The sequence below is a fragment of the Furipterus horrens genome, unplaced genomic scaffold (genome assembly GCF_987537825.1).
Source record: "Furipterus horrens unplaced genomic scaffold, mFurHor1.1.pri manual_scaffold_6, whole genome shotgun sequence".
NCBI classification, from domain to species: domain Eukaryota; kingdom Metazoa; phylum Chordata; class Mammalia; order Chiroptera; family Furipteridae; genus Furipterus; species Furipterus horrens.
This window is the reverse complement of record NW_028327176.1, coordinates 68,481,677-68,505,719: the sequence shown is the minus strand read 5'-3', so window position 1 is coordinate 68,505,719 and position 24,043 is coordinate 68,481,677.

Genomic DNA, 24,043 nt, shown 5'->3' with positions numbered 1-24,043 from the left:
GACCTATATCTTCAAAACCAAGGGCAACTGTGGTTAAAGGTTTTGAAGGTTTGGATTAGGTCACTACTTTAAATGAAAGGAGAATTTCAGCTGTGGAAACACTTTGGTAGAAGCAGAAAAAAAATTAACTTGACAATATTTCCTCTCTAATAGCAAGAAGGAAATAAAATCTTACAGAATGAAGGATCTTTGGCTGGTGATGCCAAGTATTATATTCATTTTATTTTTTTGCTTTCTTTTTTTCTAATCTGTGTTCTGAAGATAAACAAGAAAGTAAACAATTAGATGTATTTTAGACAAGATATGAAACATAATAGGGAATTTTATGAAATAAGAGTCATCTCCTAGTCAAGAGCATATCATAGTCTTTGGAAGAAACCAAACATAAGTTTGAATTTGCACTATACATATTATTTGATATAATCTGTTTTTTTAACATCAGTAGCTGCTTAGCTAAAAAAGAAAAAGTTAAAATATCTGAGGTAGAAATGCAAATAAGTAATTTTCTAATAAAAATAGATCATTAGAACAAGGAAATGAAGAATAGGATTTATGTATTTGCAAATAATCTCAACACTTATTTGGATAGAGAATAATATTATCTGGAGTTATACATCAAAATATATGAAGAAAAATTGGACATCATACTGCTACTTTCATTTTTTTAGAATAATATTTTAACATTGAAAAGTTGAAAAGGAGAATGCAAGCAGTAATTTATGGAACTATATATATTGCCTTAAGAAATGGTGAAATGACCATATGAAATAGCAACTTATAAGATAAAATTAAAATATTTTGTAATATTTTGTATGATGATGATACTTTTTGCTGCTCAGTTATAATATTTGAATATATTATTTAAACTCTATAATTTCTTTTTAGACCTAGTTTTTAATTAAGAATTTTATTAACAATTTCAGTGGCTACTGTCTCAGTAGGTTACAATCTGTCCGTATTAAAATTACAGAAATACTAAAAACTACCAATAACTCAAAAAGAGCCATTGGGCGGTGCTAAGTGCAGTGGGAGGGGATATCTTAGAAGGGACATGAGAGAACGTCTTAGAGTGATTGAAATATCAAATAACGTCATTGTTTTGGTGGTTATATGTGTCTAAACATTTGCCAGACTCAATTGTCCACTTAAAAAGGGTAAATATTATTATTTGTAAATATACAAATAAAAAATATTAGTAAATATACAAATATTGAGGTATCTGTTCTTTGAGTTCTGATGTATAATAAAATATCATTATTTTAATATACTGTCTAAAAATAATTTGTTTTTAAAGGTTTTCTAATTTGGTATTACCATCAAGAAAACAAAAACACAAATGTTTCAACATCTTAACAAATGCTAAAATTGTGATTTTAACAATAGTAATGATGTTGATAAAAGCTAAAGTTGCATAGAATAAACATTATAATTTATTAATTATGTCAGTCTTAATTTGTTAATCATCCAAACACCACTGACTTATTGATAATTAGATAGCTAAAGAAATACAATGAAATTAAGTTTATTTACAGTTTACATTTTGCTATCTTTCAGTCCAATAAAAATGACATTTTAATATACAAATTTTTATCTTTTAATTATGTAGACATACGTCTCAGAACAGGAAAATAGAAAATAGTTTATGTGTCAGTAGTGCCAGTTTGGTGGTAACTTTTTTTTTTTGCGAGGAGGGAGAGCAGGCCCCCAGGCGGGGAGTGGGGACACACTACATAAACCTCCCGGACCGGCCGCCCTGCCACAGTTCCCTGGGAAAAGGAACCTAACGCACACCCCACTCACCCTGGCGGGCGGGCGGGCCCCTGGGGCCCCGCGGGCAGCGTCAGCGGCCCCGGCAACAGTGGCCCGACTGGGGCTGGCCGTCCAGTCTGGGGATCTGGTGAGCGCTCCTGGCAGGCCCAGATCCTGGGCATCCCCCATGTCCCCGGTCCTCCCAGACCCTCCCTCATCAACTGCCATCGGAACCCCAAGCCGTGGGCTCGGCCGTTAAAGGGCCAGTGCCGAGGGCATCGGTCTCTCCCACGGGGTCCGCGCCTCTGCCCCTCACGGAAAGGCCTCCACTGTCCCCGACAAAACACCTATCGCTAGGCCACTGCACGTGGCCTTTCCAAAGCTTCAGTTCCTAAAAGAAGGTTGTTTTTCTTTATTTTAAAGATTTTATTTTCAGAGAGTGGAAGGGAGGGAGAAGGAGGGGAAGAGAAACATGATGTGCAGAGAAACATTCATGTGTGGTTGCTTCTCATACGCCCCCACCTGGGGACCCGCCACCCAGGCCTGTGCCCTGACTGGGACCCGAGCCGGCGACCTTTCTGGTCACAGGCCTGCGCTCAATCCACTGAGTCACACCAGCCAGGGCAAGAAGGCGACATTCTTAATTTAAGCTCTGCCACCGCCAAAGGCGCTCCCTGACTGCTCCCGTGGACACGCAACATTGCTCTTTTGATAAGAGAGGACTTGCTTTTCACTCATGAACCTACCCGTCCGTCCACCCACTCACCATCCATCCGCCCGATAAGCATCTTTTAATTGGTTTTAGAGAGAGAGAGAGAGGGAGAGACCTCAATTTGGTGTTCACTATTCACGAATCACTGGCTGATTCTTGGGTGCACCCTGACCAGGGGTGGCTGCTGCTGCCGCCGCTTTGGGGCGTCTGGATGATGCTCCAGCCAACCGAGCTACCCAACCGGGGCCTGAGACTTAAGATGCGTATTTAGTTTTATTTTTTAAAATCCCCCCCTGAGGCTATGTTCACTGACTCCATGGAGAAACATGGATCCGCTTCCTACACGCACCCGACCGGATCGGCCTGCCACACAGGCCTGAGTCCTGACCGGGGTTGGAACCCGCAACCCCCTGGAGCGCGGGAGGCCACGCCAACTACCTGAGCAACCCGGCCGAGGCTGGACAAGTTTCTAAAGCTTTTGTTAAGTCCCTTTCTATGCTGTGTTACTTGGTTTCGGGATTTTAGTTGCGGCTCCGGGGGTGGGTGGCAAAAACTCAAAGGACTTTCTCATTGTCACCGTAAGCGTCCGCCTCCTGGACGAGGGAGGTGAGACCGGTTGACCTGGGAACCGGGTTTGAGTTCCGAGCTCTGGGGTCAGGGCCAGACACTGCTGCGCCTGGGCTTGGCGCGCTGGGCGTTAATAGTTCCGATTTGGCGCCAGGACGGAGGTGCAGTGTGGGGAGGCGCTAGGCTAGGGGGGAGGCGGGGCGGGTCAGCTCTCTCGGCAGAGTTTGGATTTGGACCCAAGGCCATGGGAAGCCGGCTCCGGGTCTGAACTAGGGAGTGATGGGTCAGAGCCGGGGGTTCCGCAGTTCTGACTGTGCTTCCGAGGTTTGGGAAAGGCCACTTGGGAGGCAGAATCCGGGCAGGCAGGTGGATGGAGGTGCGCTTCTCCATCCTGAGCTAGCGGGTCACTTCCTCAGGCACTGCCTCGCGCTCCAGGTGGCAGGGGGCAGGGGGGCAGAGGGGCAAGGGAGCAGGTGACAGGCCAGGGGACCAGGCTCCAGCCGGCTGGATGGGACCCGGCTTGGCCTCTGTGGGGCTCCGACCTGCCAGGCTTCCGGTCTGTGGCCATGGCAACTACACAGCTCGCTCCCCTGGGCATTTCCATTTCAAATGCGCTGTCCTTTTGTTTGCACAGAACCCCGTGTCCTGGTCGGCGTTCCCGTATTTAATTGGGAAATAAGAGCCCGCACGTTCCTCTACCCACGGGCAGGGGCGGGGCGTGCCGCTGGGAGGCCGTGGCCACCTCCGAGACTACGACCCACGTGGGTAGCAGAAGTGGCGCAGTAGCAGGAGAGGGCACAGGACTCGGGGCCAGCAGAGCGGCCCCGGCTCTCCTGACGCCCCCGAGCCCCCTCCGCGGGCCCCGCTTCCCAGTGTAACTGCAGGTGGTGATACCTGTCAGTGACGTCACCGTGCAGACCGCAGAGCAGCCTGCATGCTCGAGAGGCTTCCAGTTGGGGGGCTCGGGAGAGAAGCAGGTGCGTCCCGTGGGAGAGCCGGTGGGCGGGGAGCCGGCCTTCGGAGCCTTTCGGAGCTCAGGTCCTCCGCTTCAAGGCGAGAAGGGAGGGGTCCCTGTCTCCTGAGGGGTCCCGCACCTCCGCGGAGACAGTCCGCGGACAGCACGGCAAGGGCTGGATGCCTTGGACGCGTCAGCTGCCGTTCCGAGCGCGCGACGGAGGGGGGGACGTAAGCCCAGAAGAAACGTGGGGGCCCCGCCAGCCCTCGAGGGGAGCTCTGCGCCTCCCCGGGGGCGCCGCTGCAGGGCGAGCTCAGGATGTGAGCCTTCGAGGGGCACACTAGTACTCTGCGGTAGTGTCTTTATATTTCAGTTTTTGGAAAGTGCAGGGGAAGAACGGCCTGTACCGGCCACCTTGGGGGTTAAGGCTTTGAAGCAGAAAGCGCGCACAGCGCACTGTCCCTTTAAGGCGTTGGCCTGCCCGATGCATTGTGCCCCTCGCGGCGGTCCGTAGCGCCCGGTCGGAGAGGCTGGCTTTGTGCGCTCGCCCCTCCCCGACACCGCTGCGGCCCTTCGCGCAAGCGCACTGCGGCTCCGCGCCGCCTCGTCGAGCTCATCCCGGCTCCCGCCCAGTCGGCGGCCAGTGCGACTCCCGAGCGCCCGCTCCCGCCCGCCGCGGCTCGGGAGGTAAGCGGGGCACGCCTGGCCCGCGGGCACGCGCGGGCGACCCACGCCGTTGCAGCCCCGAACCGTCGCTGCCGCACGTGTTCGGGCGGGCCCGGCCTGCCGGGGCCCCTCGGTGCAGACGGGGGTCCCGCGCGTCCACGCCGCCGCGCCTTCCGGGTCCCCGCCGTGCGCCCCTCTTCCCCTTATTGGAGCCTCGCCCTCAGGGCCCCGTGTCCTTCCCCGCACGGCGCCCCCCCCCCCCGGTTCCCGAGGCCCCCCTGTCTCCACGGCCCCTGCTGCACGGGCGCGCACGCCCCGGTCCGCTCGCACCCTCAGCCCGAGGCGGCCCGGCCCCGGCCCCCGGCATGGCGTCCCCGGGCTGCTGTCAGAGAGCGGGCGGCCGCCGCAGCTCGCCCTGGGGCCTCGGGCCGCTTCCCGTCGGGTCTGCGAGAGCCGTTGCGGGTGACGGGAAGGACACCGGGGCCGGTTCCCGGCGCTCGGGCAGCGCAGGCCCCACGTGGGGAGCGCTGTCCGCGAGCTGCGTGTTGGGTCCGCAGGTGACGGCCTGCCTGCCCCCCGGGCCCGGTCTGCGCACTGGAGCCTGCGTGTCACGCGCCCGGGGTGTGGGAGGCCGGGCCTTGGGCAGCTGGGCTCACCGGGGGGAGAGCCCAAGGCAGGCGGCTTGCTCTCCGCAGACCGCCCCCTAACCCCGCCTTGCTCACCTTCTCAGCCCCCCTTTCTTGGGAGCCGGCCCCTCCCCGGCCTCCCAGGGGCCCCAGCACCGTGGTCCCACCCAGCCATCTGCGTGTCGATGAAGCCCGCCGAGCCCACAGCCGCTTCGCAGAGGCTTGGGGGGCAGACTTGGGGTGCGGAGCCAAGGAATGCTCTCAGGAACGCAGCTGATCTGTCGAGTGTTCCGCTCTCCGCGCGGCCGTGGGCGTCCGTCCCGTCCCGTCCCGCCGAGGGCGGGCCCGTGCTGCAGCCGCAGGTCCCCTCCTGGTGGGTCCCCGCTTTCCTTCCAAAGTGACCTGTCCGGGCCCCCTGCGGGGCTCTTTCTGCCCCGGGGGAGGCCTGCGATGCTCGCGCTGGTGCTGGCGGGGCGCTCCCCCCCCTTAGCGCGCCCCGACCCCGACCCCGACCTCGCCGGCCGCCAGGAGCCTGGCTGATACCCCGCCGGGCCGGCCCTGCCCAGTGGCGTGCGGTGGGGCTCTCCCCCCCGCGTGGGTGAGGGCCCGGGGGGGGAGGGGCGCGCTCTGGCGATGGCTCCCCTGGCGCACCGGCCTGACACGGACCCGTGCAGACTTGGTGGTAACTTTTAAACAAAGGGTACATAATCCTTCAAATATTCTCATGCCACAGATCCCACAAATTATAGAGGGAGGTCTGAAGCCTCCTTAATCTATGAGGCTATTTATTAGGGATGTAATTGTTGTTCCAACAAACAATCAAACAAACAACCAAACAAAAACATGTTGGTCATTAATGTTGGCCAAAACCAGAATGGACAAACTCCATAGACTGTATATGCCCTGTGACTAAAAGCATCAACTTGAGGTCAACCAGTTACCAGATGCTTTAGCTGAGATTACTGCATTGGAATAAGGTTCAAAAGTGACATTATAAGAGTATTTTAAACACCAAACTACTTTCTGAATACATTAATATTTATTGAGTACTGGATTCTGCGGTAAGCACTTCTTAGATATTAACTCACTTAAATTTTACAAGTTTTTTTTTTTTTTTTTGGCAGGACCAAAGGAAGTTTATTTATGCCAATGAGTGACATGAGGGTAGAGCATTCAGGCATGGAACTTCACAGATTTTGAGGTGAGTGCCATGTTCTTCGTTTTATATATAAGGAAGCCCAACATGAGAGACATTAAATGATTTCCCCAAGATTAAATTGCCACCATACTGAGGCTGGATTTGACTTCTGGTCTATCAGCCTCCAAAGACCCTGTAATCATTCATTGCATAATACTGCCTTTCATGTGTTTCTCATTTTTAAAAGGATGTTTCTTCTAGATGTTGTAACAGATGCTGTCAATGCCTTACCATATCCTCTGAGCACTTACCTACACCTTGCATTCCATCCCTCCTTGCAGCACATTTTCCAACATCTAGCACCTCCTGCACCTTGTTGCCAGAGGAACTTCTCTGACCCAAGAAGAACCAGCTCTGCATACATGGGTGACAGGTTAGAGCTAAGGCTCTCTGAAAGCAGCGTCCTGATCAATGACTCATGGGAATTACATGATGAAGACTGTACCTCTTAACCCCTCAATTCAAAAACTCCAAAGTATTTGTCTCCAGGGCTCCTCAGTAGAATTGAGCTCTCATCAAATTTTTATAAAAAATGATTGGTTTATCTTACATAATTATTCTATAAATATATTACAAATATATAAATTTGATGTCAAATCAAAGCAATTAATTAACTGTTCAATTCACATCATACTGTTCTCAGAAACCTATATAAAGCAGCAGTGCTTCAAATTATTAATTTCCTATTTCCAGTCTGTAGTGTGTTTAGGACTACTCAATATAGAATCCCCAATAATTCAAGCAAGCATAATGAAAGAAAATATTTTATAACATAAGATAGTTAAAGATTACTTAATTGAAAATGCTTGGAAATACAAAGTTGGCTGTAATTGAGAAGTAGGTCTTCCATCTAACTTTTAGGCCATAGTCTGAAATATAATAATAATTGAACAATAGTTATTCTCTTAGCGCCTACATAGTGTTTGGCATAAATGGGCACTGAACAATCATTGCTTCCCTTCTCCCATTTTTCGGGTTAGTTTTATTGTCAGTAAATTTAAAAAGAAGACTCATACCTAGAAAATGAAATGATGTAATACAATTTTTGAATAAAATTATATTTATATTCATATGCTCAGGAATTTCAAGAAGAGAGGTACTGAAAGGATCACAGGATTGTTGACGTGGACCTGTGATTTCTCATTTTACAAAAGGATAAGATGGATGTTGCAATAACTCTCAGGAGGTCCAGACAATGCAGGGGCGCTGAGGCAGCGCCCTGGAAGCTGGATATGTTGGATGGACTCCAGGTGTACTGATCTTTCAATTTCCACTGCCCACCAACACGCATCCCTACTGAAAAATGGGATGTGTGTCTTGGTGAAAACGAATTATTTATTTTTCACTAGACATTATTAAATGTATTCTTTTAGTAGTATCCTTTTAATGGCTCATTTTTTCATTTTTTATAAGTATGATTGGAGTGCTTACCTTGGGATTTAGATCAGTGTTTTGCATGAGACTTACACATTGTGTTTTGGAAACACTAATTCTGTGGTAAGTTGATAGAATCATGAAAAACCAAGAGGTTCTGTGGACACATAAGTTTGGGAATGCTGTGGTACACAAATGTCAGTCAGTCTGGTGTTTAGTGATTGCAATGTGCTGAGAGGAAGATATAGAGAAACATCAACAAAAGAGGAGGGGGATAAAAAAGAAAGAAAAGGAAAACATAGAACCGATATTGAATAGGAGCATTTCTCAAGACTTGTGCTCCACATATCATACCTATGTGCTTTGGAAATCTGTGCTAATGCTTGAGCATGAGCTTTAGTGTAATGTGGTAATTATCTTAGCTTCCAAAATTATATTAATGAGGAAATGAAAGTGTGAAAAAATATTCTCTCTATGGGGTATATTGCTAAAGAAATAACTAACAAAATTACAGGCTGTATCTCCATGCCTTTAAAATCATACAAAACTTAGTTGAAGTCCAAATCAGAACATTATTACCTTGGTGTAGATTCTGAATAGTGCAGTCTGGAAACTACATGAGGAGAAAGGGATCATAAGGAGAAGTGTCCTGTCAAATTTAATCATTAGACAAATAAAAGGAATGATTATGAAATATTGGCACTATAAATACAAACATGCATTTAATTAAAAGTAAAATAACTTAAAATTAAAACATCTCACTATATAACATGACATTTATCCAAAGAAATTTATAGTTTTTAAAGCTATTTGCAGGATTTAAATGTTAATTATTTTCATAAATGTTCCATGTGATGCATATTCAAGTTTAAATAACTTTGGAAAGAGAATATAGAGAAAAAGGTCAGCCAGGATATCATTTATCCTACTTCACATAATTCCATTCTGTTCTATCTGATTGGAAAGGATTAGAAATGTATGCACTTTACTTCCTCCTGATGGTGTGAAAAATGCAGTCACTTTCCTACATGCTGAGTATCTTATATACCCCCTGAGTTTTGACTCCAGAAATGGTAAATACCTCACTTTCTGGAAATGCTATGTTGCTCTAAAGAAAATAAATATCTCCATCTAATACTTCTTTTTGTTTTTCTTTTTTTTTAATTTTGTTTATAGCAGTAAATTATCTAAAATATCTCAAGAGACATTATTTATAGTGGCTTTATTTTGCTTCTAGCTGTCACTCCATTATTATTATTAAAGTTGAATTAAAGTGATAAATAAGGAACAGTCTGATTTGATTTCAAAGAAGTCACACGAATGTTAATAACCGCAGAAAGTCAGAATACTACCGAAGTATCATGAAGAAGTAGGACAGGCTAATTCATTGGTATTACCTATTCCTTCTCTGTAATGTGGAATACTTCTTCACTCTTAGAATCTATTTCTCTATTCCAGACACACCACATGCCACGTGCACGCACACACGCATTTGCATCCTCTCCCATAGTGATGATAAGAGAAAGTCTAGAATCTCTACAAGGTAATATTTTTCAAAGTATTAAAAGTATCAAAAGAATAAAAGTTTATATCCACAGAAAATTATGTTGATTATATATGAATGAAACCAAAGAATGAACTTGATTGAGTGCTTTCTTTAAAGTTTGTGAAAAGTCTGACTGGTAGTATAAAAGTAAAGAATAAGAAGCTGAGATAGCATCTGAAAAATACATCAGGGTTGACCAATAGAAAAAATACAGGCAAATAAGAAAGGCAATGACTAGACTGAATTGAATTTACTTTTTAAAAATTATTTTTCTATTACAGGTCTTCCATTTTCTTCCCCCTTGTTCCCCACCCCCAAATTCAATCCCCACCCTGTTTCCATGTCCATGGGTCATTTATACTATATACTTCCTTGACTAGACCCTTCCCCTTCTTCCCCCTCTTATCCCCTTCCCCTGTCCCCCCTGGTCACTGTCAGCCTGTTCCTTGTTTAGGTGCCCCTGGTTCTATTTTGCTCGTTTGTTTGTGTTGTTCATTAGTTTCCTGTATTAGGTGATATCATACGGTATTTGTCTTTCACTGTCTCGCTTATTTCGCTAAGCATAATACTCCCCAGTTCCACCCATGTTCCATCTTTCTTTCTGCTGCATAGTACTCCATTGTGTAAATGTACCACACAGCTTTTAAATCCACTCATATACAGATGGGCACTTAAGCTGTTTCCAGCACTTGGCTATTGTAAATAGTGTTGCTATGGACATAGGGGTACCTAGGTTCTTTTGAATTGGTGTTTCAGGATTCTTTGGGTATAATCCTAGCAATGGAATCACTGGATCAAAAGGCAGTTCCAGTTTTAGTTTGTTGTTTTTTTTAGAAAATTCCATACTTTTTTCCACAGTGGCTGCACCAGTCTGCATTCCCAACAGTGCACTAGGGTTCCCTTTTCTCCAGATCCTCAACAGCACTTGTTGTTCATTGATTTGTTTATGATAGTCATTATGACTGGTGTGAGGTGGTATCTCACTGTGGTTTTAATTTGATTCTCTCTGATGGCCAGTGATGTTGAACATTCTTTCATATGCCTATGGGTCCTCTGTATGTTTATTCTGTTTACATTAACTGCAGTTAGTAGTGATGGTGATGGGAGTAGTAATAACTGTAATATGATATTTTTATTGCTCTACTGTTAGAGTTAAAAAGAAAATTCATATTTATTCTGCATATAAGTTTTATTTTCTAAATTAGAGCAATAAAAACATCACTATTACAGTTATTATTACTCCCATCACCCCTCACTACTTACTGCAGCTAATGTAAACAGAATAAATATGGAATCTCAGCACTAAATGATAATTCTGCAAATTAAATATCACCATAATTAAAGCAATAAAGCATTCTATATACTGAGTGGATCACATATTTATCATTTATTCCACATGTATTAGGCAGCCTTATCTGCTTTTAAGTCATAAGAAGCTTGAGTTGACTTAAGATTTCTAGGCTCTCATCATTTTGTAAGATTAAAGGTGTTTGTTTACTTGCCTATGTGTGGTTCTCCATTCAATAAATTGACTTAATCAGTAGGAGAAAGTTTATGTTCTTCAATGATTTTTTTATGGATGTGAGACCCAAAACAAAGTCAATAAAATTACAAAATAATAATAGTAATTAACATATCAAATAGATTCACATATTTAACATTGACAACACTTTGAGGTGTGCTCTGTTGTGTTATCCTCATTTGATCTATGAGAAAGTTGAGGCAGAAAATTCCTTAGCCTAGGAATCAAGCAAGAATAAAGATTAAAAAGAAATGAACAACTTAAATCTTCTGGAGACAGATTTTTAACCTATCAAACTGGCTTCTTCAAGTTACAGATAACTTGAGGAACATGTAACATTTTGGAAAGTGCTCTTCTCAAATGTTGCCAGAATTGAAGAATGCCTCCTGGGAAGGCACTCTTAGTTTCTACATTAAGGCCTTTGGTTTCTTAGCTAAAGACTGGGAAGGCACTCTTAGTTTCTACATTAAGGCCTTTGGTTTCTTAGCTAAAGATGGAGGTGCTATGCACTGCTCTGTAAACACCACTATGAAATTTTCTGACCTTGTTTATGACAGTAGATGCTATATACAAAAAGGTTATATGGGGTCAAGAAGACATTACGTTGCCTAAGATGAAACTTTCTTCTTTCTGGTTATTTTTCACAGGGCCCATTTTCCTGGAGTGGGGCATTTACGATAAATGTAGGAACCAGGGGATTTAGAAGAGTGTGTTTCACATCCTTCTCTGTTATTTAGAGGAAGATATCAGAGCAATAGTTTATAACTGAGATTAAAATGAATGGTCTATCCCACTGTGCCTATGTGTGTTCATATTCTTTAGAGCTATATCAAAGCAACAACTGACATTGTAATGTCCTCATATTTTTTTCTCTACCTTTCCAGTCTCACCATTGTGCATTCTTACCAGAGGAAAAACAGGTAGAGTGCTAATGTAGGAAAGAATGAAGGAGATAAGTAAGTAAATCATAATAATGCCAAAATTTGAAGAGATTAAAGGAGATTAAATATGGCAAGTGTCCATTAAACATTTGTACAATATCATAAGTTTAATAAATACAAAGACTAAGGAGAAATGATAGGCAGAAGTGTATATTATTCTTTAAAATAATTTTGATGAACTTGAAACTAAAATAATATTGAATGTCAACTGTAATTGAACAATAATATGATTTTGATGAGGACAGAGTCCTAGCTAAAAAGATCGAGCGCAGTTTTTTGTTTTAATGTTGGGAGAAGCTTGAGTATAAAAGGTGGATAAACATAGATAGAAAGAGAAGGGTGCTGGGTTGTCTTGCATAGCAAAGGGGCCAGGCAAGTTTTGGGTGGGAGGAGGGACATTATTTCCAAGAAAACCAGAATAAAGCAGAGAAAGCCTGAGTGGATGGAACTGTACAGGGATGTTACTGAGAGGGATGGAATTTAAGGTGCTTCATGCCTAATGGACTCAACAGTCATTAGGAAACAAGAACCAAGGGCGTTTTCTGAGGGTGGGGAGAAGGTAGTGTGGCAGGGCTGAAAAGAGTGCAGTGATAGGTTACTAATTGAAGGAAAAGTTCCTATGAAAACCTGAGCATACAACTAAGGCTGGAGATAATGAATGTGTATGAGGTCTGTCCAGAAAAAGCCCAGCAATTGTTAATACAACGAGAACAGTTTGCATGACATCTATATAACCTGGCAGCCAAGGAGAGTGGACTGGAATGCACATATATGAACAATGATGACTTCACTGTACTAGTCAGTGGGTGCAGTAGATGATGTTGAGTGAGCATGTGTACTCTCTGGCTGTTGCATTCAAAATGAGCAAGTAGAGCAATGAATCTACATAAAATTTCACGTTAAGCTTGAATATACCTCCATGGAAACTATTCAGATGATTCAGAAGGCTTTCGGTGATAATGCAATGAGTGCAGTGCAAATAAAATTGTGGCACCAATGCTTCAAAGATGGTTGAGAATTTGTTGAACATGATCCATGTTCTGGAAGGCCTGCAACAAGCAGAACACCTGAGAATGTTTAATGTGTACAAACTGCAATCAACAAAGGTCTGTGAATAACAGTGTAAGAACTAGAAGCTGATCTGGGGATTCCAAAAACTACATTGTGAGGTTTTGACACACAATCTTGGCGTGAAATGTGTTGTGGTGAAATTCATTCCAGTTTTTACTACCAGAGCAGAAGGAACATCAGGCTACAGGTGCTAAAAACGCTGGGAGTACTGTGTCAGGTCCCAAGGTGCCAACTTCAAAGGGGACTGAAGCATCAAGTTGTCCTATGTACAGTGTTTCTTGTAGCTTGTATCTTCTTCAGTAAATGTCTCTATTTTTTATAGTATATGGCTGGATACTTTCTGGATAGACCTCATAATGACTTTTGGGCGAACAATTTTGGGTCTTCTCCTCTAGCACTTAGCTACATCAGTGTAAGGACTGAAGAAATGAGCTGTTAGATTTACACAAGGTTGTCACTTTTGTGGATGTGAGTGGGTATTTTTCAGTTATTTGTGCTCAATTCAATAAGGAAAATAAATGAGAAAGATGGATTCAAAGTATCTGCAGTTTTGGCTTCTGTTGAAGGAAAGTGCATCAGGGGCTGTACTAGAGAAGCATCCCTAACCTCTCTGAAATCACACCCTGCCCACATTTGCATGGGGCTGTAATAAAACATTTGGTTTCAAGCCCTGCCTTTGACATTTTCCAGCTGTCTGTGTAGGGTCAATTCCTAACATGGAAATAAAAGTTATTGTCTCTATTATTTCATGAATATTCATTAAGCTAATACCTAGAACAGTGCCTGCCTGGGCACATTAAACAATCTATAAATGTTGGTACTAACTACTTTATGACAGTTGCTTCCTTAAATTCAATACAGTCTCCAAATGATGAAATCAGAAAGTTAAGCATATGCAAGAAATGAAGCCAAGAAATAATTATTTGATTTTTCTATTAATGTTATAAATAATATACAGAGTGTTCCGTCTCTCAATTCCATTAACTGCTGAGTAAGAATAAGGTTCTGGGTTAATTTTTAAAAAGCAATTAGTTTTCTCCACTAGTGACAGAACCTGTTAACTTATTGCCAATTATTCCATTTCTTTACATATAGACAAAATCTTAATTCAGCTCTGAATATAACTGTTTCAATGAGTAAGGGTTGTTTGATCACCAGCTCATTAGGTCAGTTTTGAAATTTCCTGCTGAGATACGATATTTAATGGCAAAAGGTCTGCATATGCTAGGTAGAGCCAGGTAGTGAAATTTGAAGACACTGCTCTTTCTCCCCTAGTCAGAAGCAATGAGGTACTTAATTAAGGATGATTGACATACCCTTACCCCCATTCAGAGGGCAAGAGAATAACCAATCAATTCCAAAATGTTCCTTTAGTTCATCTGATCACTAGAAAAGCATGTGGGTCTATGGTGGTTGGGGAAGTGACCTTGCATAAAGACTATATTCAGCAATTGTACTCTGAATAATTGGACCAGCAACCCCAGCATCACCTGTTAGAAACGTAAAGTTGCAGTCCTCATTTTAGACTTGTCTAGACATATCTGTATTTCAACAAGATCCTGGGGATCTGCATGGACATTAAAGTTTGTGAAGCCCTGCCTAGTAAAGTAGCTGATACTCTGGGAAAATGAAGGTGATTTAAGGTCTCTGCATTCTGCCCTTTTCCATTACTTTGGCTTCTAACTAGAAGGACTGTTGAAAGCAGATCTGGGAAATCTGAGAACCTACCTCCATATCGCCTCTCTTTTCCTACAGCTGAGTGAAGAAGCGTCTGTGTGTTCACATACCCTCCTGACCTTGATTCTCCTCATAAAGTGATGAATTTTTATTTGAAGAAATAGGATGCTCGGGCTGTGAGTACCAGAACAACTCATCAATTTTAGCAACCCCAGCTTTGAAAACAAAGTCATAAAATGTGACTGACCCTACAGTTCGAAGATCAGGGATAAATTTTCCTGTGACAAGAACATTTTTAAACCCACACTTTTGTACTGAGTAATATGTGCTTTATCAGTAAGGACAGTGGTTGTGTCAAGTTGTCAGCTAAGTGGATTTAAGAGAACAAGGAGGGATGAGGCAACATAGCTCAAACGTATTTGTTTAAAGTCATGAATGAAGTATTCCTTGTTGTATTTATTTCTCTGGCCTCAAAAAGCTTCACTTTTAGTAGAGAAGAGGGAATAATGAATTTGGTTTTCAGAACAAGATTTGAGATTAGAATTGAGTTTGAAACAGCACTAATCATCTCAGATGTCTTTTTAAATGATAAACCAACCCCTTATTTTGAAGTATTCATAAAACTAAAGTCTCACAACGAAATGTGAACGAAATTTTTCTTTATCAAGTTCCAAGTAGCATATGCCTGAAGTAATATTTAAATGATAGTTTACTCCTGGGGACTAGAGTCTTTAAATACATCAAATAGTGTGTTTCCTGTTGCTATACCATATCAATTTCTAGAACCAAATTATGTTATCTGTACTACTGTGCAGATGAATTTTAACATTTTTATGAAGAGAACCTATTTTTCTTGCCTTGATAAACCTTCTGTGGATTAATTTCCATCTCAAAATTTATTCTGAAGCTCAAGGTTAAGAAACAATTTGAGAAAAACAAAGAAAGCCTAAGTGAATGAGACCAAAATAGAGCATGATTATAAATAAGTTGTAGTAGCTGATCTGTAGTTTTATAATCTTATTTATTGAGAATTTAAATGTTAGATAATCAGACTTTGGGGATTCAAGAAATATTTGAGACTTGAGGTTGCATGTTCACATTATAAGAGTAATCCAAACACTATGTTATATAATGATTGGGATAGTGGGACAAATGCAGAGTACAGACCCACTCCAGCCTAACTGAACCAGGATCACGTGTGTGTGTGTGTGAGGCTGGGGGTTGCGGTGGCCTAGGCATCAATATTAAAACAAACAAACAAAAAACTCCAGACTATTTTACTTACAAAGTTAAGATCTACTTCAATCTGCTGGACGACATTTATGGACTTAGTAGTTGATGTATATAAAAGGCAATTCTAATTCCATATTTCTAATAAAAAATATTCTACCTATTTATTATACATAATTCCTGGGTATAAATTTCAAGTGGGTAAAACTTATTTTATAAGACTATAATAAAACCTCCGCTTGAGTGAATAGTTGTTTAATATATAAAAAAGTACATCTTAATACAATAGAAGGACAGATTTCTTTTGGGGAAGATCACAAATGTCATTGTTCCTCACTGGTGCAACTGAGATTTTATTGCCTTTCGAACTTTATACAAGGGAAAATATACTCTTGTAAATGTCCTTAGAAAATAAAATACAACTTTCAGTTTGCGTGGCTCGATCCACAACATAAAAATATACAGCTGACACAGTTAAGTATAGTTATGAGCACCAACCCTTGTGCAGTCAAAAATCAACATATAACTTTGGCTCACCAAACTTAACTGCTAATAACCTGCTGTTGACTGGAAGCCTTGCTAATAACTTAAAGTCAACATATATTATGTATGTTATATGAATTATATACTGTAACTTTACAATAAAGTACACTAGAAAAAAAAGTCATAAAAAAATCGTAATGAAGAGAAAATACATTTACAGTACTGTATATATTATTGAAAAAAATTATGTGTAAGTGGACCTGTGCAGGACAAGCTCATGTTGTTTAAGAGTCAACTATAACTAGAGTTCAGGATTTGAAAAAAATTATGTTTCATTTGATGTGATGGTCATTAACTAAAATATTATTATTTACGTTTTCTTATAATGCTCAGGTTTTAACACATCAGCAAGTTTCATGCTAAAGCATTCTGGTTGGCACTGAGTTGAGCTATTGTCTCTTTATGGTTTCGTGAGTTATCCTAAGTTTTGAGTAGGCACTGGAGAAAATAGGTACTTTGTCCATTAGTTTACCAAAGCTTTTGGAAACATAGCTTATCTGAGAAATAGGTTTTATTGATGTGTATGGTAAAGAAAATATTAGAAAGTACACACATTTATGAATAGATATAGACCTAAAATAAGTAAAGCAATATACTGTGTATATGTAAAAACTGCTTTGAAGATTTGGAAAGACAAACAAAGAAACAAAAACTCCACTGGAAAAAATGTTCTTTTAAGACTTCAGATTGTATACTCTACTTAGAGTGACATATAATAGTTTCATTGGCTTTCAATGACTTAAAGGTGTTATCTGAAGTTATATAGAAAACACAAGGATTATTACTATTATTTTAAGTGCATCACTATAAAATCCAATATCTCTAGTATAATTTAAAATATATAAATTATGTTTCTTTGCAGCCATTGCATAATTACAGATGCAAAGAAAAAGAAGTGTATAACCTTGGGGGAAAAGGAAGAAGATACGATATCTGTAGAAATCTTTTACTGGGAAGAAGTGAAAGTGAGAGGCATTCAGATCTGAGGCAGTAGGTTTAAAGAAGAATGGAGACCAAGAGAAGTAAAACAGTCAGTAAGGATGTCTTGACCCATCATTCCTGGGTTGAAGTCTTGGAAAGGGGACTTAGGAACGTGTCCGGTAAGTTCGAAGGGACACGTTTACTCCATTTCTCTGTGTGAGACGCTAGTGTGACTACGAGAGTCTAGCTCTGTGAGCATGGGAGGCCAGCTGCACAGAGACTTTCAGATGCCTTTACAGTTCTCTGAGTTCACAAATGCCTGGTAGAGAGCTGCAGAAGGCTTTTGATGTTGCTCAGTGATGAGCTAGCCAAGGTGTTACTGCTGCTTCAGAGAAGGGATCCTATATCTCAGCTCCATTGGGAAGCACATTTGGGTTTAAGATAAAGCAGATGCCCAGCACTTCTTCAGAGAAGCCATGCCAGGAAGAACTAAGGTGGGGCCTGACTGAGCTGGATGGTATCTTTCACAGGTTGCTAGCTGCAGAGAAGTAGGTACTGGGAGAGCAAGCGGTGACTAAGGAGGCAAGGACACCCCTGCTGTGAAGGCCAGTGAGCATCCTGCAAGCTCTACCATACACCAGAGGTCCTCTATAGAAGGGAAAGAGAAAGAGCCACAAAGCAGTATGTAAAATGAAGAAGCTGAGTTGTCCAAAAGAGTTTATTCAACCCCCAGAGACCAAAACATGACTACACACTGAGTTGAAAGTTTAACTTTAAGGGTTTCTAATAAAGTCTTAGTCATTAGGAAAGTAAAATAAGACTGAATGTTGTCCCAATTTATTTTTTTTTTTCCTAGTCATTTTACAAGTGGACTTACATTTGAGAGCTACTAGTAGTGGTGACATATTTGCTTCTTATTGCTATGGCAACTGTGCTTCTCCTGAGACAGGGGCCATATATTCTTTATTCCCAGTTTTGAAATCACATGTTTTCTAACAGCTACAGCTTTGGACACCGTGCTATGCTGCCCAGGTATTCCCATCAGGACTGAAGGATAGTTTCATGCAGTTTAGGGGAGCACTGCTGTACATTATTTGGAAATAGCCCTCAGCTTAAGAAAGCCTCCTTGTTCAAGGTCATATCCCCATACCAAGCACACCCTAAACCCAGTGACTGGTTAATAAAGGATTTAACATTTGGCTCATTACCCCAACTCAAAACAACTCAGAATATCCATTCCGGCTTCAGAACCCACAAGAGGTCAGCCAGAGCCCAGCTTCTTCTTCTGCTCAGATCTTATTCACTTGCTTTCCCCTCAGGCGTTAATTCTAAGAGAACTGCATACTAAACATTCTGCATGAATATCTGCATCTTACAATCTGCTTCACTGGCAACTTGACCTATAACAGTAGCCTCTAATTATACTCTAAGAGGGCAGATGGACTGGACCACTTGCTATCCAGCTGATAGTGAGGACACATCACTGGTGGTAGATGGAACTTGGATAGCTTCTGTACAAGGTAGCAGTGGAATTGTTAAAACTTTTATCAGTGGTGCTCTAGAGAGGTCAATTGATGGATGGAAATGCACTAGCAGGCGCATTGTAGCAGGTGCTTGAGAAATATGGGAGAAACAGTATTTATAAGCATAGTGGAAATGGATGACTCTTTCTAGGGGGGGGGACAATGTTGTACATAAAGAAAAATGAAAGTCTGGAGGTTATTCATTTTCTATTCAAAACTAACTATGTTAGCTAGGAGAACTCCTTGGCAGCATGTAATAGCTTTTATTCTCATATTCTAAGGACAGGGAAATCTCAGGACTGGGGCCAGGACCTAATGGAAAGAGTAGCACAACTCCAGAGAAGGCTAAGGACTCAACCTAGACAAGTTCAGAGCCCTGATAGGGGAAAAAAATGAGACCATGAGATACAGGAGGAAGTAATTTGGGTTCATGCCCTTAAAAATCTTGATTCCTCAGATTCCTTTGAACTCTCTGGCCCCTAGAAGTGGCCTTTTTCTCTCTGTTAGAGGATAATGCCCCTACTTGTCTTGAAGAAAACCTCTCTCCTGCAAGACCTCATGTACCTTTCTCAAGACCTGAACCTCCCTCTCCTCTTAGGAAACAGGTCAATAACTAGAGTTATGCTACACTATAATCTGGCCTTGGAAGTGATGGGCTTGCTAAGGGAGAAAGAGACTACAACTCAAGGAGCCACAGGACCATGGCAACTAGTCCTGTAGATGAACCAGAGAAATATATGTGGAACTGAATGCAGAGAATTTACAATTATATGAGGAAGAGTTTATTGAAATGACAATTGTTTTTGGAAAACATTCTGGAAAAAACGTTTTCAAAAATATGAAAGGAGATGGTGTTAGTAGGTTTCTAAGATGTCTCTTAGGAGCTTGAAAAGAATGATGGCCCAAAACAAGTGAAAAGATTGATAACAGCCAATGACAAAGAGAAGAAATGGTTCAGAGATATGGGCATGTCACAGTGGATAGATAGCATAAGACTGGAAAAACTATGAGATACTCATGTTGTTTAGGCACCAGGAAGATACTTCATTTGACAAAGTAATAAGAAATATGCTGGTGAGAAAGCCATCAGCATTGGAGCCTAGATCCTAAGCTAGAATTTACATGAAGAGAATGTTAGGCAACTAGTCTCATGGACAAGAATGGTGATGGTAAGTTCCCAAAATAATGAAGTTTAGGTAGTGGCTCTTAACAGTTTAAAGCAAAGTCGGCTCAATGATTCTCATGATTAATACTACTAGGTCTGTACAGAATCCTTTTAAAGGAAAAACTGAGGTTTGGAAAGGTCACTTCTGTTTTTAGATTATGAGATAAGAGGCACAGGGCTAGTGTGTCAGGAGAGACCACACTGAGTAGCAGAGAGGAACTTTTGTAAAATGAAGAATTATAAAAGATTAATAATTTCCTATTGGGCAGAGGCTCAGTGGAGGTCTTCAGGCACCTACCCACCTGTTTCTCTCCCCCTCACCTTCCTCTTGCTCTTCCCCTCAACCCACCCCACTTCTTCTTTCTCTCACCTAAAGACACTGCTCATGTCCCTCTACCCTGTGCTCTCAAACAACTCAGGTGTTCTTAAAAGCCACAGAAGTAATTCGTTTGTAGACAATCTCTGCTTTCATCCCTGCAACAAAAACCTCCTTGGGGAAAAAACAAAACAAAATGATGGCTGTAAGCTTTTTGAAGCAAGAGTAAAAAGACATACACAAATTAAAGTCTCAATAAATTTTGCAGCCACACATATAAAACACTTCCCAATAATACCCTCAGGTAAGTGTCATTATGAGATACAAACTGCTTGGTCCCCGTTTAGTGAGTGTGAATACATGTGAACCCACTTACGGAGAAGTTAGCTCTGTGTCCTGTGGCCATTTCTCCGAGCTTCAGATATCTTCTTCATAAAAAGAGGATGTTAGACCAGGTGATCTCTAAAGACCCTTTCAAACTCCAAATCTGTCCTTTTAGTATTGAGGCTGTAAAGAAAAACAGCTCAGTCAGGCAGCAACTCATAAAAAATTTAACTTATTCCAGCCAGAGCTTCTTCATCTTTGCAGGTTTTATGTCATGAGAACAGATGCCGTTTGACTTTGTAATTAGAATTGAATTGCGTTACAGGCTTCTGGTGCCCTGCAGTGTGGTGGCGTCTCCAAGTAGGAGAGAATTGCTACTCTAGAAGATCTTCAAATTCTCTGATATCAAATGAAGCTTATGTTTCATGCTGCAGTCACAATTGCCTTTCTGACTTTACCCAGGATCTGCCTTTGGCCTGATTCTTCTCCTGGGGTCCTCTACCTGCTCCTCTTAGAAAACTGCATTACATCTCTCCACACCCCTGGGTTTGTCCTTCATTTCCATGTATGTGATGGACAGCTCTAATTTTTAAAATTACAGTTTGCATTCAATATTATTTTGTATAGGGAATAGAGTGGTCAGACAATTACACATTTCACAAAATACTCCCCATTATACTTGCAGTACCAACCTGACACCATATCTAGTCATTACAATACTGTTGGCTATATTCCCTCTGCTGTACTTTACATTTGTGTGACTATTCTGTAACTACTAGTTTTTACTTCTAAATCCCTTCACTTTTTCCACCCAGGCCCTGAACCTTACCACCTGTCTGGCAACCAACAGTCTGTTCCCTTTATCTATGAATTTGTTTCAATTTTGTTTGTTTATTTAGTTTGTACTTTAGATTGCACATATAAGTGAGGTCATATGATATTTGTCTTTCTATGACTTATGTCACTTAGCGTAATACTCGCCAGGTCCATCCGTGCTGCCCCAAAAGGTAAGATTTCATTCTTTATTTGTGGCTGAGTAATATTCCATTGTATATATGTACCACAGGTATTTTTTTGTTTGTTTTTTTTTAAATCCACTGTTCTATTGATGGGCACTTGGATTGCTTCCATATCTAGGCTATTGTAAGTAATGCTAAAATGAACATAGGGGTGCATATATTCTTTTGAAATAGTGTTTTGGGTTTCTTCAAATATATATCAAGAGTGGAATCGCTGGGTCATAAGGCAGTTCCAGTCTTAATTTTTTGAGTACTCTCCATACTGTTACCCTTAGTGGTTGCACCAGTCAATGCACTAAGGGTCCCTTTTCTCCACACCCTTGCCAACACTTGTTTCTTGGTTTATTGATGACAGTCATTCTGACAGGGGTGGGATGATATCAAATTGTGGTTTTAATTTGCATTTATCAGATGATTATTGACATTGAGCATCTTTTTACATGTCTATTGGCCATCTGTATGTCTTCTTTGGAGAAGTTGGACAGCTTCACTTTTATGATCTATGAGGAATATAACTCAGCATGTTAAAACCAGACTCACTCTGTCTTCCTTTTCTACTATGTCATTTTTGTATGTGATTATCATCTGCATCTTCTCAGTTCCTAAAGCTAGAAAACTACTACTATCAAGTCAGAATATTTCAGATATAAGTATTTCTATCCCAGCTTTTGTTTTCATTTACATTTACATAAAATATCTTTTTCCATCCCTTTACTTTTTGTCTGTGTATCTTTTGTTCTGAGGTGGGTCTCTTGTAGACAGCATGTATGTAAGTCTTTTTTTCCTACCCATTCAGTGACCCTCCATTTTTTGATTGGGGCATTTAAGTCATTTACATTTAAAGTGACTGCATATTGATAGGTATGTATTTATTGCCATTTTATTCTTTAACTATGTTCCTCTGGGTTTTTTTTTTTTCTTCTTTTTCTTCATCTTCTTCTTAAAGAAGATTCTGTAACAGTTCTTGTAATGCTGACTTGGTAGTAACAAACTCATTTACCTTTTCCTGATTTGGAAAGTTTTTAATTTCTCCTTCAATTTTAAATGATAACCTTGCTGCATAGAGCCGTTTGGGTTGTATGTCCTTGCTTCTCATCACTTTGAATATTTTGTGCCAATTCTTTCTTGCCTGAAATGTTTCTGTTAAGAAATCAGCCAACAGCTTTATGGGAGCTCCCTTGTAGGTAACTATCTTTCTTTCTTTTCTTTTTTTTTAATTAAAATTTTTTTTCATTGTATTTTTCTATATTTTTCTTGCTGCTTTTAAGATCCCCCCCTTTGTCTTTAATCTTGGCCAAATTAATTATGATGTATCTTGGTGTGGGCCATTTTGTGTTCATTTTGTTTGGGACTCTGTGCTTCCTAGACTGGTGTGTCTTTTTTCCTTTGTCAGGTTATTGAAGTTTTCGGTCATTATTTTTTCCAGTAGATTCTTGATCCCTTGCTCTTTCTCTTCTCCTTCTAGTGCCCCTATGATGTGGATGTTGCTACAGTCTATATTGCTCCCAGACCCCATACTGTCCTCTTTTTTCTTTTTTTTTTTTCCTTTTCCTATATTGATTATTTCTTCCACCTAACCTTCCAAATCACTGATTGAATCCTCTACTTCCTCCTTCTAGTTTATCCTTCTAGTGTATTCTTCATTTCAGATATTGTAGCCTTCATTTCTGACTGGTTCTTTTTTATGGTTTCTGTGTCATTTCTCATGCTTACTCCTTATTCAAGTTCTCACTGGTTTCATCCATTCTTCCTGAGTTCTTTGAGCATCTTTATAACCATTGATTTTTAACTCTATATCTGATAGATTGCTTGCCTCTACTTCATTTAATTTATTTTCTGGAGGTGGGGCATGTTTCATTGTCTCCTCTTCTTAGCTTTTGTGTGTGTTTCTATGTATTAGGTAGATCTACTATGACTTCCAATGTTGGTAGGGGTGGCCTTATTTTTTAGGTGTCCTGTGGTATCCAGTGGCACAGTATCCTTGATCACTTGAGCTGGGGGCTCCAGGAATGTCCCGTGTATGAGTTATGTGGGCCCTTCTGTTGTAATTGAGTCTTGATTTCCATGGTTCATGCACGTGTGTTGTCAACCATTAGGCTGGATGACTATGATGACCACAGTGTCTGAGCTGCTGTGAGTGTGCAGATGCTGGCTACAGTGAGCAGAATTTGCCTTTGCAGGGTCTGGTGCCTGCAGACGTCTCCCGCTGGATATGCTGTTGTGAAGCTAAATGGATCTGCTGTGATGTAGCCTGAGGCTGGCTCTGTGACTGGCTCTGGGCCACCAGTTTGGAACTACAAAGCAATCCAGTGTGTGTGGCTGGCTGCCTGTGCTGGGCGTTGTTGAGTACAGGAAGTACCAAATAGTGCACCTGGGCTGGCTTTTACCAGCACTGGGC